This window comes from Bombina bombina, chromosome 1 (genome assembly GCF_027579735.1).
Source record: "Bombina bombina isolate aBomBom1 chromosome 1, aBomBom1.pri, whole genome shotgun sequence".
In the NCBI taxonomy this organism is placed as follows: domain Eukaryota; kingdom Metazoa; phylum Chordata; class Amphibia; order Anura; family Bombinatoridae; genus Bombina; species Bombina bombina.
Genome location: NC_069499.1, coordinates 1,455,611,349 through 1,455,624,517, shown reverse-complemented (window position 1 = coordinate 1,455,624,517; position 13,169 = coordinate 1,455,611,349). Strand labels below are relative to the sequence as shown.

Here is a 13,169-nt window from a genome sequence, read left to right as displayed (position 1 = left end):
CATTTTTTCACCCAGTACCTCAGAGAAATAAACGTTTTTACATGCCAGCAAAAAAACGTTTAACCTCAATAAATTAATTGTTATTTAAAACCTATTGCAAGTCCCTGCAAATTAGGTTAAGTCTATGCATACAGTATAAATCCAGTGAAGTACCATTCCCCAGAATACTGAAGTGTAAAATATACATACATGACAGCCTGATACCAGCTACATCTACTGCATTTAAGGCTGAGTTTACATTATAACGGTATGGCAGGATTTTCTCATCAATTCCATGTCAGAAAATAACAAACTGCTACATACCTCTTTGCAGATTAATCTGCCTGCTGTCCCCTGATCTGAAGTTTACCTCTCCTCAGATGGCCGAGAAACAGCAATATGATCTTAACTACTCAGGCTAAAATCATAGAAAAAACTCTGGTAGATTCTTCTTCAAATTCTACCAGAGAATGAATAACACACTCCGGTGCTATTATAAAATAACAAACTTTTGATTGAAGGTAATAAACTAATTAAATCACCACAGTCCTCTCACACATCCTATCTATTCGTTGGGTGCAAGAGAATGACTGGAGGTGATGTAGAGGGGAGGAGCTATGTAGCAGCTCTGCTGGGTGAATCCTCTTGCACTTCCTGTAGGGGAGGAGATAATATCCCAGAAGTAATGATGACCCGTGGACTGACCACACTTAACAGGAGAAAGTTCCCTCTTTTTTGGGAACCACAAACAGATTTGAGTAAAACCCTTGTCGCTGTTCCGACCGTGGAACTGGATGGATTACTCCCATTAATAAAAGCTCTTGTACGCAGCGTAGAAACGCCTCTTTCTTTAATTGGTTTGTTGACAACCTTGACAGATGAAATCTCTCTCTTGGGGGAGAGTATTTGAAGTCCAGAAGGTATCCCTGAGATATTATCTCTAGCGCCCAGGGATCCTGGACATCTCTTGCCCAAGCCTGGGCGAAGAGAGAAAGTCTGCCCCCCACTAGATCCGTTCCCGGATCGGGGGCCCTCAATTCATGCTGTTTTAGGGGCAGCAGCAGGTTTCCTGGCCTGCTTGCCCTTGTTCCAGGACTGGTTAGGTCTCCAGCCTTGTCTGTAGCGAGCAACAGATCCTTCTTGTTTTGGAGCAGAGGAAGTTGATGCTGCTCCTGCTTTGAAATTCCGAAAGGAACGAAAATTAGACTGTCTAGCCTTAGGTTTGGCTCTGTCTTGAGGCAGGGCATGGCCTTTACCTCCTGTAATGTCAGCGATAATTTCTTTCAATCCGGGCCCGAATAAGGTCTGCCCTTTGAAAGGTATATTAAGTAATTTAGACTTAGAAGTAACATCAGCTGACCAGGATTTTAGCCACAGTGCTCTGCGCGCCTGAATGGCGAATCCGGAATTCTTAGCCGTAAGCTTAGTTAAATGTACTACGGCATCTGAAATAAATGAGTTAGCTAACTTAAGAGCTTTAAGCTTGTGTGTAATCTCATCTAATGGAGCTGATTCAAGTGTCTCTTCCAGAGACTCAAACCAAAATGCTGCTGCAGCCGTGACAGGCGCAATGCATGCAAGGGGTTGCAATATAAAACCTTGTTGAACAAACATTTTCTTAAGGTAACCCTCTAACTTTTTATCCATTGGATCTGAAAAGGCACAGCTATCCTCCACCGGGATAGTGGTACGCTTAGCTAAAGTAGAAACTGCTCCCTCCACCTTAGGGACCGTTTGCCATAAGTCCCGTGTGGTGGTGTCTATTGGAAACATCTTTCTAAATATCGGAGGGGGTGAGAACGGCACACCGGGTCTATCCCACTCCTTAGTAACAATTTCAGTAAGTCTCTTAGGTATAGGAAAAACGTCAGTACTCGACGGTACCGCAAAATATTTATCCAACCTACACATTTTTTCTGGTATTGCAACTGTGTTACAATCATTCAGAGCCGCTAACACCTCCCCTAGTAATACACGGAGGTTTTCCAGCTTAAATTTAAAATTTGAAATATCTGAATCCAATCTGTTTGGATCAGAACCGTCAGCCGCAGAATGAAGCTCTCCGTCCTCATGTTCTGCAAGTTGTGACGCAGTATCTGACATGGCCCTAACATTATCAGCGCACTCTGTTCTCACCCCAGAGTGATCACGCTTACCTCTTAGTTCTGGTAATTTAGCCAAAACTTCAGTCATAACAGTAGCCATATCCTGTAATGTGATCTGTAATGGCCGCCCAGATGTACTCGGCGCCACAATATCACGCACCTCCCGAGCGGGAGATGCAGGTACTGACACGTGAGGTGAGTTAGTCGGCATAACTCTCCCCTCGTTGTTTGGTGAAATGTGTTCAATTTGTACAGATTGATTTTTATTTAAAGTAGCATCAATGCAGTTAGTACATAAATTTCTATTGGGCTCCACTTTGGCATTAGCACATATAGCACAGATGTCTTCCTCTGAATCAGACATGTTTAACACACTAGCAAATAAACTAGCAACTTGGAAATACTTTTCAAGTAATTTACTATAATATGAAAACGTACTGTGCCTATAAGAAGCACAGAAAGAGTTATGACAGTTGAAGTTAATAAACTGAAAGGTTATAGCATCAAATCTTTGTAAAAAACACAATTTTAGCAAAGGCTTGTTCCCATTAGCAAAGGATAACTAACCCTGATAGCAGAAAAAAAGTTACAGAAATAAACGTTTTTTATCACAGTCAACTACAATCTCACAGCTCTGCTGTGAGTGATTACCTCCCTCAAAACAAGTTTTGAAGACCCCTGAGTTCTGTAGAGATGAACCGGATCATGCAGGAAATACAATGAGCTTCTGACTGAATTTTTTGATGCGTAGCAAAAGCGCCAAAAAAGGCCCCTCCCCCTCACACACAACAGTGAGAGAGATCAGTAAACTGTCATAAATTAAACAAAACAACTGCCAAGTGGAAAAAATAATGCCCAAAACATTTTATTCACCCAGTACCTCAGAAAATGAAACGATTTTACATGCCAGCAAAAAACGTTTAACATAAATAAATTGTTATTAAAAAGCCTGTTGCTAGTCCCTGCAAATTAGGCTAAAGTCTTATGCACACAGTATAATTCCAGTGAAGTGCCATTCCCCAGAATACTGAAGTGTAAAATATACATACATGACAGCCTGATACCAGTTGACTTTACATTATATCGGCATGGCAGAATTTTCTCATCAATTCCATTGTCAGAAAATAATAAGCTGCTACATACCTCTTTGCAGATTAATCTGCCCGCTGTCCCCTGATCTGAAGTTTACCTCTCCTCAGATGGCCGAGAAACAGCAATATGATCTTAACTACGCCGGCTAAAATCATAGTAAAAACTCAGGTAGATTCTTCTTCAAATTCTACCAGAGAAGGAATAACACACTCCGGTGCTATTATAAAATAACAAACTTTTGATTGAAGATATAAAACTAAATATAATCACCATAGTCCTCTCACACATCCTATCTAGTTGTTGGGTGCAAGAGAATGACTGGAGGTGACGTAGAGGGGAGGAGCTATATAGCAGCTCTGCTGGGTGAATCCTCTTGCACTTCCTGTTGGGGAGGAGTAATATCCCAGAAGTAATGATGACCCGTGGACTGATCACACTTAACAGGAGAAATGGGCATTTGTTGGAAATATAAAGATAGATAACCTGCCTTTCTAGGTGATTATAAACTAGCTTAGTAAAGCGTTTAGACAATGGTTTACTTACAGAGTGGTAAAGCTTACTTACAATTGCAGGTAATGAGACCTACAAGCTAATAGTGTTAGTTATACTAAACGTATGCTTATAAAATAATTCTTGTGAAATATAGCTTATCATCAGCTATTTCTATGCATAAATAGAGAATGTATAGATTATTACCTTTTTTTTATTACTGATTATGATTAGATCGCTCACTACTATAGTAATGATATAATCCTGAGTCAGGTTTATTTATTTTACTTTATTGCAAAAAATTCCATTGTCTATAATGCAACTGTTATATCGCATCCAAACACAGTACTGCACTTGTCTTAAAGAGACAGTAAACCCAGAAATTTTTATTGCTGAAATGTAAACTATTTAGGGCTAGATTATAGCACGGGTTGTGATAAGCAATATTGTGACCGCGCTAAATAGCGCACATATTGTTAAGTTGAAAGTAAATGATTGTGCTCGAGTGCAAACAAAATTTGCGGTCTACCGATTAGCGCAATTGAAAACCAATTGTAAAGTGTAATGGTTAAAAGAAAATATTCACCAAACACATAAAAAACATTAAAATAAACTATTACGCTCATAAATACAATTTCTGATAAAAATAACAGGCAGGGGAAATATATGGTTATATAGTATAACCATATATTTCCCCTGCCTGTTATCTTTTACTGACACTATCTGCCTGTCTCCTAAACACCCATCATGATTTTTACAACACCCCCTACTCCCCCTGCATTCAGACCTCTGTAACAATTTGTCTTTTTAGCCTGTGTTTTAAGATATAATCTGTAAATTCCATCAAATTGGTCAGTATTTGCTTCAGACTTGAAAAAGGAAGACACTCTTCCGAAAGCTTGTCATCATATAAATGTATAGTTAGTCCAATAAAAAGTTATCATTGCTCAATGCAATACTCCTGTTATTTTGATATCTAAATCTCTGGACTAAAACGGCTACTCCAATCAACGTGACTATAGATATTTAGGCATAGATATATATATTTTACAAACAAATAAACAGATATCAGATTTGTAGCAGGGATCTCCTTATTAGGACAGCAGAATTAGAAAATCTACAATGTACAATTTTCATAGCTAAGATACATGAAAAGGGGGCAAAAATAATGAAAGTATACTGCAAAGTTGTTGCATTACGTATAACTAAACATATTATATAAAAATCTCAAGGTGATTATCCCTTAAAGTTTATCTTTAAGGTCTCTTGATCAAACAAGCAGTGCTACATCACAAGATGCAAGGTGCTTCCTTTATACAACCATGTATCACATTGTATGAAATACAAGTGGCTCACAAAATGGCTCATGCATTGATTCTCAGGAAAGAGAAACTAAAGTTAACCATTAAAAAAGTGGAGCTTTTGAAAGTCCACAGCAAGTCCACTTAAAAAGCTATAGTATTGCAAGTGCACATCTTCTCTAAAGCTTTCTGGTCTGGCAAGATTATCTAAAAGTCTTGTAGTCAGTACTGCATTTTAAAATAGTAATATTAAGCTAGCTAGATGTTTATTTCACTATGAATGGTCCTAGATGTGGAGGAGAGAAACCTACATTACAAAATAATATTCAAAGATAAAAACTATACGGCTAGATTACGAGTTTTTGTCTAGTAAGGCTTGCGGTGTTAACGAGCAGTTTCAGCTCACCGATCACCTAAAACAACGCTGGTATTACAGGTTCTTTTAAACCCGGAGTTAGCCGCAAAAAAGTGAGCGGAGAGCAAAATTTAGCTCCACATCTCACCTCAATACCACTGCTGCTTACGGTAGCGGTGAGCTGGCTAAACATGCTCGTGCACGATTTCCCCATAGGAATCAATGGGGGAGAATCGGCTGAAAAAAAACCTAACACCTGCAAAAAAGCAGCTTCTAACGCAGCCCCATTGATTCCTATGGGAAAAACATAATTTATGCTTACCTGATAAATTTATTTCTCTTGTAGTGTATCCAGTCCACGGATCATCCATTACTTGTGGGATATATTCCCTTCCCAACAGGAAGTTGCAAGAGGATCACCCACAGCAGAGCTGCTATATAGCTCCTCCCCTCACATGTCATATCCAGTCATTCGACCAAAACAAAACAAGAAACCATAGGGTGCAGTGGTGACTGGAGTTTTTAATTAAAATTTAGATCTGCCTTAAAAAGACAGGGCGGGCCGTGGACTGGATACACTACAAGAGAAATAAATTTATCAGGTAAGCATAAATTATGTTTTCTCTTGTTAAGTGTATCCAGTCCACGGATCATCCATTACTTGTGGGATACCAATACCAAAGCTAAAGTACACGAATGATGGGAGGGACAAGGCAGGAACTTAAACGGAAGGAACCACTGCCTGTAGAACCTTTCTCCCAAAAACAGCCTCCGAAGAAGCAAAAGTGTCAAATTTGTAAAATTTTGAAAAGGTGTGAAGCGAAGACCAAGTCGCAGCCTTGCAAATCTGTTCAACAGAGGCCTCATTCTTAAAGGCCCAGGTGGAAGCCACAACTCTAGTAGAATGAGCTGTAATCCTTTCAGGGGGCTGCTGTCCAGCAGTCTCATAGGCTAAACGTATTATGCTACGAAGCCACAAGGAGAGAGAGGTTGCCGAAGCTTTTTGACCTCTCCTCTGTCCAGAGTAAACGACAAACAGGGAAGAAGTTTGACGAAAATCTTTAGTTGCCTGTAGATAGAACTTCAGGGCACGGACTACGTCCAGATTATGCAAAAGACGTTCCTTCTTTGAAGAAGGATTAGGGCACAATGATGGAACAACAATCTCTTGAGTGATATTCCTGTTAGAAACTACCTTAGGTAAAAACCCAGGTTTAGTACGCAGAACTACCTTGTCTGAATGGAAAATCAGATAAGGAGAATCACAATGTAAGGCAGATAACTCAGAGACTCTTCGAGCCGAGGAAATAGCCATCAAAAACAGAACTTTCCAAGATAAAAGCTTAATATCAATGGAATGAAACGGTTCAAACGGAACTCCTTGGAGAACTTTAAGAACCAAGTTTAAGCTCCACGGAGGAGCAACATTTTTAAACACAGGCTTAATCCTAGCCAAAGCCTGACAAAAAGCCTGGACGTCTGGAACTTCTGCCAGACGCTTGTGCAAAAGAATAGACAGAGCAGAAATCTGTCCCTTTAACGAACTAGCAGATAAGCCCTTTTCCAAACCCTCTTGTAGAAAGGACAATATTCTAGGAATCCTAACCTTACTCCATGAGTAACTCTTGGATTCGCACCAATATAAGTATTTACGCCATATCTTATGGTAGATTTTTCTGGTAACAGGCTTCCGTGCCTGTATTAAGGTATCAATAACTGACTCTGAGAAGCCACGCTTTGATAGGATCAAGCGTTCAATCTCCATGCAGTCAGCCTCAGAGAAATTAGATTTGGATGGTTGAAAGGACCTTGTATTAGAAGGTCCTGCCTCAGAGGCAGAGACCATGGTGGACAGGACGACATGTCCACTAGGTCTGCATACCAGGTCCTGCGTGGCCACGCAGGCGCTATCAGAATCACTGATTCTCTCTCCTGTTTGATCTTGGCAATCAGTCGAGGCAGCAGCGGAAACGGTGGAAACACATAAGCCATGTTGAAAACCCAAGGGGCTGCTAGGGCATCTATCAGCGCCGCTCCCGGGTCCCTGGACCTGGATCCGTAACGAGGAAGCTTGGCGTTCTGGCGAGACGCCATGAGATCCAGTTCTGGTTTGCCCCAACGATGAATCGGTTGAGCGAACACCTCCGGATGAAGTTCCCACTCCCCCGGATGAATAGTCTGGCGACTTAGAAAGTCCGCCTCCCAGTTCTCCACGCCTGGGATGTGGATCGCTGACAGGTGGCAAGAGTGAGACTCTGCCCAGCGAATTATCTTTGAGACTTCTAACATCGCTAGGGAACTCCTGGTTCCCCCTTGATGGTTGATGTAAGCCACAGTCGTGATGTTGTCCGACTGAAATCTGATGAAACTCAGTGTTGCTAACTGAGGCCAAGCTAGAAGAGCCTTGAATATTGCTCTTAACTCCAGAATATTTATTGGGAGGAGTTTCTCCTCCTGAGTCCACGATCCCTGAGCCTTCAGGGAGTTCCAGACTGCGCCCCAACCTAGAAGGCTGGCATCTGTTACAATCGTCCAATCTGGCCTGCGAAAGGTCATGCCCTTGGACAGATGGATCCGAGAAAGCCACCAGAGAAGAGAATCTCTGGTCTCTTGATCCAGATTTAGTAGAGGGGACAAATCTGAGTAATCCCCATTTCACTGACTTAACATGCATAATTGCAGTGGTCTGAGATGCAGGCGCGCAAATGGCACTATGTCCATTGCCGCTACCATTAAGCCAATTACTTCCATGCACTGAGCCAATGACGGGCGTGGAATGGAATGAAGGACACGGCAAGCATTTAGAAGTTTTGATAACCTGGACTCCGTCAGGTAAATTTTCATCTCTATAGAATCTATAAGAATCCCTAGGAAGGAGACTCTTGTGAGTGGTGATAGAGAACTCTTTTCCACGTTCACTTTCCACCCATGCGACCTCAGGAATGCCAGAACTATCTCTGTATGAGACTTGGCAATTTTGAAAGCTTGACGCCTGTATCAGGATGTCGTCTAGATACGGAGCCACCGCTATGCCTCGCGGTCTTAGAACCGCCAGAAGTGAGCCCAGAACCTTTGTAAAGATTCTCCTGGGCCGTAGCCAACCCGAAGGGAAGAGCTACAAACTGGTAATGCCTGTCTAGAAAGGCAAATCTCAGGTAACGATAATGATCTTTGTGAATCGGTATGTGAAGGTAGGCATCCTTTAAGTCCACTGTGGTCATGTACTGACCCTCTTGGATCATGGGTAGGATGGTTCGAGTAGTTTCCATTTTGAATGATGGAACTCTTAGGAATTTGTTTAAGATCTTTAGGTCCAAGATTGGTCTGAAGGTTCCCTCTTTCTTGGGAACCACAAACAGATTTGAGTAAAATCCCTGCCCTTGTTCCGTCCGCGGAACAGGGTGGATCACCCCCATTACTAGGAGGTCTTGTACACAGCGTAGGAATGCCTCTTTCTTTATCTGGTTTTCTGATAACCTTGATAGATGGAATCTCCCTCGAGGAGGAGAAGCTTTGAAGTCCAGAAGATATCCCTGAGATATGATCTCCAACGCCCAGGGATCCTGGACATCTCTTGCCCACGCCTGGGCGAAGAGAGAAAGTCTGCCCCCCACTAGATCCGTTTCCGGATAGGGGGCCGTTCCTTCATGCTGTCTTGGAGGCAGTAGTAGGTTTTCTGGCCTGCTTGCCCTTGTTCCAGGACTGGTTAGTTTTCCAGGCCTGTCTGTAACGAGCAACAGTTCCTTCCTGTTTTGGAGCGGAGGAAGTTGATGCTGCTCCTGCCTTGAAATTTCGAAAGGCACGAAAATTAGACTGTTTGGCCTTTGATTTGGCCCTGTCCTGAGGAAGGGTATGACCCTTACCTCCAGTAATGTCAGCAATAATTTCTTTCAAGCCGGGCCCGAATAAGGTCTGCCCCTTGAAAGGAATATTAAGTCATTTAGATTTAGAAGTCACATCAGCTGACCAGGATTTAAGCCATAGCGCTCTCCGCGCCTGGATGGCGAATCCGGAGTTCTTAGCCGGTTGTTTCTGATGCCATTGTACATTTGACCAAACTAATGCATTAGCTAGCTTACGTGATTTACCACAGTCCTCTCACGACCTCCATCTATGTTGAGGGTTGCAAGAGAATGACTGGATATGACATGTGAGGGGAGGAGCTATATAGCAGCTCTGCTGTGGGTGATCCTCTTGCAACTTCCTGTTGGGAAGGGAATATATCCCACAAGTAATGGATGATCCGTGGACTGGATACACTTAACAAGAGAAATACTTTTTATGTCTACACCTAACACCCTAACATGAACCCCAAGTCTAAACACCCCTAATCTTACACTTATTAACCCCTAATCTGCCGCCCCCGACATCGCCGACACCTACATCACAAAAGGTACCGTCATTTAGTGTTAGTCGTCGGGGGGCTTTTTTTTATTTTTTTAGGGGGATTAGATTAGGTGTAATTAATTCTTGTAATTATTTTCTGTAATTTAGTGGGGGGGGGTGTTCCGTACTTTATTTAATTTAATTGTAATTAATTGTAGTTAATTTAGGTAATTTAATTATAGTGTAGTGTTAGGTGTAATTGTAACTTAGGTTAGGGTTTATTTTACAGGTAAATTTGTACTTATTTTAACTAGGAAGTTATTAAATAGTTAATAACTATTTAATAACTATTGTACCTAGTTAAAATAAATACAAAGTTGCCTGTAAAATAAAAATAAACCCTGAGATAGCTACAATGTAATTATTAGTTATATTGTAGCTAGCTTAGGGTTTATGTTATAGGTAAGTATTTAGTTTTAAATAGGAATAATTTATTTAATTGTAGTAATTTTTTTCGATTATTTTAAATTATATTTAAAGAGACAGTCTAGGCCAAAATAATTTTAAACAATTTTCCAATTTACTTTTATCACCAATTTTGCTTTGTTCTCTTGGTATTCTTAGTTGAAAGCTTAACCTAGGAGGTTCATATGTTAATTTCTTAGACCTTGAAGCCCACCTCTTTCAGATTGCATTTTAACAGTTTTTCACCACTAGAGGGTGTTAGTTCAGGTATTTCATATAGATAACACTGTGCTTGTGCACGTGAAGTTATCTGGGAGCCATCACTGATTGGCTAGACTGCAAGTCTAATAAGTGGAAAACAGCACACCTGAATCTTTCTCTTATGGGGCACGGAGCAGCAGACTTGCCAGGTCCACAGCACAATCACAAACTTCAAAGAACTCCAGCCACCATATCAATTTAAAAGACCTTTATTTTCTTATCCTGGGTCTAAACGTATGTTTAGACTGCAAGTCTGTCAGAAGAACTGAAAAAAGGGGCAGTTTGCAAAGGCTTAGATACAAGATAATCACAGAGGTTAAAAGTATATTATTATAACTGTGTTGGTTATGCAAAACTGGGGACTGGGTAATAAAGGGATTATCTATCTTTTAAAACAATAAAAATTCTGGTGTAGACTGTCCCTTTAAGTTAGGGGGGTTAGGGTTAGACTTAGGGTTTAGGGGTTAATACATTTAATATAGTGGCGGCAGATTAGGGGTTGATAAATGTAGGTAGGTGTCGGAGATGTTAGGGATGGCAGATTAGGGGTTAATAAAATTTAGCTAGTGTTTGCGATGCGGGAGTGTGGCGGTTTAGGGGTTAATATTTTTATTACAGTGGCGGCGATGTCCTGTCGGCAGATTAGCAGTTAAAAAATGTATTTAAGTGTTTGCGATGTGAGGGGGGGCTTCGGTTTAGGGGTTAATAGGTGGTTTATGGGTGTTAGTGTACTTTTTAGCACTTTAGTTAAGAGTTTTATGCTACAACGTTAGCCCATAAAACTCTTAACTACTGACTCGGTACGAGTCTTAACAGGAGAGGCTGTACCGCTCACTTTTTCCAAGACTTGTAATACCGGCGTTAGGAAAATCCCATTGAAAAGATAGGATACACAATTGACCTGCCAGACTCGTAATACCAGCGGGCGTTAAAAAGCAGCGTTGGGACCTCTCAAGCTTAGTAATGCCTTTCTATAGCTCTTAGGATTACTGCTTACCCTTACTCATAGGAATACTGTCAGCCTTTCTGAAATACACAGTCTCTCCAGAAAAAATGACTGAACATACCTCACTGCTATATAGCATGAAAACTTTTCTCACACTGAAGTTTCTTGTACTCCTTAGCCTCTGTGGGAACAGCACTGGATCTTAGTTACACAAATGCTAAGATCATCATCCTCCAGGCAGCAGTCTTCATCCATCTGTTGCCTGAGAGTAAATAGTACACACCGGTACCATTTAAAACAAAAAACTCTTGCTTGAAGAAATTAAAAACTAATATTTTATCACCTCTTTCACTTTACCCTTCCTAGTACTTAGAGTAGGCAAAGAGAATGACTGGGGGGTGGAGCTAAGGGAGGAGCTTTATAGACAGCTCTGCTGTGGTGCTCTTTGCCACTTCCTGTTAGCAGAAGGATAATATCCCACAAGTAAAGGATGAATCCGTGGACTCGTCGTACCTTATAGAAGAAATAGTGAATTTAAAAGTGTCTTAAAATTACATGCTCTATCTGAATAATGCAAGTTTAATTTTTACTTTCCTATCCCTTAAATTCCATGAGGCTTCAATTATTACAATTCCAAAACCGAATAAAGGCAAGCCAAAAAATAATAAAAAAAACAATTATAAACTTATTTCAGTGATTAATATTGAAGAAAAAAAGAAGCGAAAATAATCACTGTACTTCAGAAACTATTGTATTTCACTAAAGCAAAAGCGTCTGCTATTTACCTTTCACTATGCCCTTCTTGTATACATGTAGGGTAACACCTTTCCATCATTTCTCAAAATTGCCAGCCTTCTCTACATACCTTTTGATTTAGCGGCACAATTGTCTCTGCCATATGTGGGATGGGATAGGCTACAGCAATCAAATTGAATTTCCTCCACATATGAACATACCTATTCCACTGTCTTCCCATACATATTCCCAGACCTCTACTTCTTCAGAGCTGCTGGAAATAGAATAGCTCAGATGAAACTATGAGACTTGTTGCCCTATAAAAAATGAAGACATGAACTTGATATAGTTCATCGACCTAACTTTTTCACTGATCATTAAAGGACCATTAAATACAGGAGAATTGTACTATAATAAAAGGTAATGCAACAGCGTTGAATTTCACTTTTTTCTGACAAATTTCTAAGTTAGTTCATTATTCCTCCGCCCTGCATTATGTGAAAGCCATCAGCCAATTATAAAATACACATATGTTTATACTTTGAATTCTGGTAGAGTCTCATTAGGTTCTGGAGCCTCAGAAAGTGTGCATATACAGAAACTGTGCTCATTTTTATAATGGAAGTTGTTTAGAATTGCATGCTCTACCTGAATCATAAAAGCTTAATTTTGTTCCTTTAAGAGATTGTTATCTTCCAATTCTGTAAACACTAATCTACAATTTTCTGATTTGCATTGATTATCATGTACATTACACTTTTAATAAAAATAAAAATATTCAAAACATTTTTTAAAAGAATAGGGCAGATGATCATTTAACATCTTTTAGAGGTGGGAGGGACACTATTGTGCATTAACAAAACATGATTAAGGCTCTATAGCTTACATACAACTGTGTGTTTAACCCCTGCAAAGAGTGAAAGATCTCTTTAAAGTGAATTATCTTTGTGCACTCCTCCAACTCAAGAGATCACATCAAATCCCAAAATGTATTTAGTATATTTAATAGCATACTTTTCTTAAGACTTTTGTATTGGTTCTAGGGTTGCCAGATGTGCAGTATTCAACTGGACAGTCCGGTATTTTAGCAGGCTGTACAGTAAATTCCCATACAA

The 13,169-nt window shown here is 40.3% G+C and overlaps 1 protein-coding gene across 2 annotated transcripts in view; it reads right to left on the bottom strand.

Annotated features, from left to right (window-relative positions):
• The window catches only part of TMC8 (transmembrane channel like 8), a 216,632-nt gene extending 204,266 nt beyond the window's left edge, over nucleotides 1-12,366 (bottom strand). The window contains exon 1 of one of the 2 annotated variants that reach the window (XM_053706053.1): nucleotides 12,276-12,366. The gene's annotated coding sequence lies outside the window, so the exon portion shown is untranslated. Of the gene's footprint in view, nucleotides 1-12,184 lie in introns of both variants that reach the window. The other variant, XM_053706045.1, reaches the window with a different exon arrangement.
• Between the last annotated feature and the right edge of the window lie 803 nt (nucleotides 12,367-13,169).